This window comes from Echinops telfairi, unplaced genomic scaffold (genome assembly GCF_000313985.2).
Source record: "Echinops telfairi isolate 266 unplaced genomic scaffold, ASM31398v2 ScPeMD7_22;HRSCAF=79, whole genome shotgun sequence".
NCBI classification, from domain to species: Eukaryota; Metazoa; Chordata; class Mammalia; order Afrosoricida; family Tenrecidae; genus Echinops; species Echinops telfairi.
The window spans coordinates 9,272,523-9,273,920 of record NW_022103919.1 but is presented as its reverse complement, the minus strand read 5'-3'; positions in this window follow the sequence as shown (position 1 = coordinate 9,273,920).

Genomic DNA, 1,398 nt, shown 5'->3' with positions numbered 1-1,398 from the left:
CACTATATATAGCCCATAATCCAGGACAGCGTGTAAGTATCTGCCTTAGCCCCTCCCCTGGATTGGTGTCGTGGTTTACACGCTGGGCTGTGATCCGCCAGCCTTTAGGAAACCAGGAGAAAGATGGGGCTTCCTACTCCCATGGAGAGAGACAGCCTGGGAAACCTGCTACGGACGATCTACCAGGATCTACAACAGGAGTGTAAAACTGGCGGCCCGCGGGCCACACGTGGCCCCCGAGATGTTTTGTGGCCCGCGATGCTCTGAAATAAAATGAAAATAGAAACAATTGTTATGAAGAAAATAGCGTGTAGGAGAGATTGAGGCAATACCGTGCACACAATTCCCCCATTAACCCTTTAACTACAGAAGACGAGTACGTGGCCCCGTGCCTTTCCTGGGGCCTGTGGATGTGTATAAACGCGCTGACTCAGTTCCGGCCACGTTTGGAAGCGATGTGTCTGCCACTCGCAGTGTCCCCTAATGTAAACAGATCCCAATAGTGAAAGGTTAAAAAGAGCACTCTTTTTACTGAGAAACACTGCTACCTGGGGGTTTCTGAGACTAAATCTGTATGGGTACTAACCGCCTCCACTTTGTACGGAGCAGCGGGGTGAGTTTGAACTAACAAAATGTGCAGTCCCAGAGTTACCCACCAGAGCCACCAGGGTTTCTTAACGCTCAGTTCAGTGAAATTTGTTATATCCTATATCCTATGTACCCAGGCAAACAGAAACTCAGTACACTCAGCTGTTCCTCCCCCTCTGCCATCCCCAGTTCCTGATAAACCTCTCTGGACACTTTTGTACCAGACCTTCTCAATGAAGAGGAAACATAAACCTGTTTGTAGGTTAGCGGTTAATCGATTTGGGAGCTGACATCTTTCAAATCTGCATAGTATTCCACTGTACGGACATACCAGCCTCCATACCAGTAGCTTGCTACTGCACCTTTAGGTTAAGCTTCTAGTTTTCCAATAGCCTCGCCTGGGAGGAACTGAGCAGTGAAGGGTTTCTTCCCCTTTGTCCAGATGTTGCTCTATTCTCAGTCAGCTCTGTGGACGGGGGAGGACTGATCTGGCCCTAGTCGGGCCCTCACCTAACTAATAAGCTAGTTAAGTCGATTGACAAGTTAAATGGGTTAGCCAGTCAGTGTGGCTCAGATATGGGCATATATATAACCCACCTAAGAGCTAACTGGTGGCATGAGGGGTCATGAATGGGGTCATTAACCTCAAGGTAAGCCGTTCATAGCCACCACCTGCTCCTTTGGGAGAAAGATTGGGCTTTTTACTCCCATAAAGAGTGACAGTCTCAGGAGCCCACAAACACAGTTCCACCCTGCCCTACAGAGTCGCTGTGAGTCAGAATCCACTCAAGAGGAATGAGTTTGGTTTGG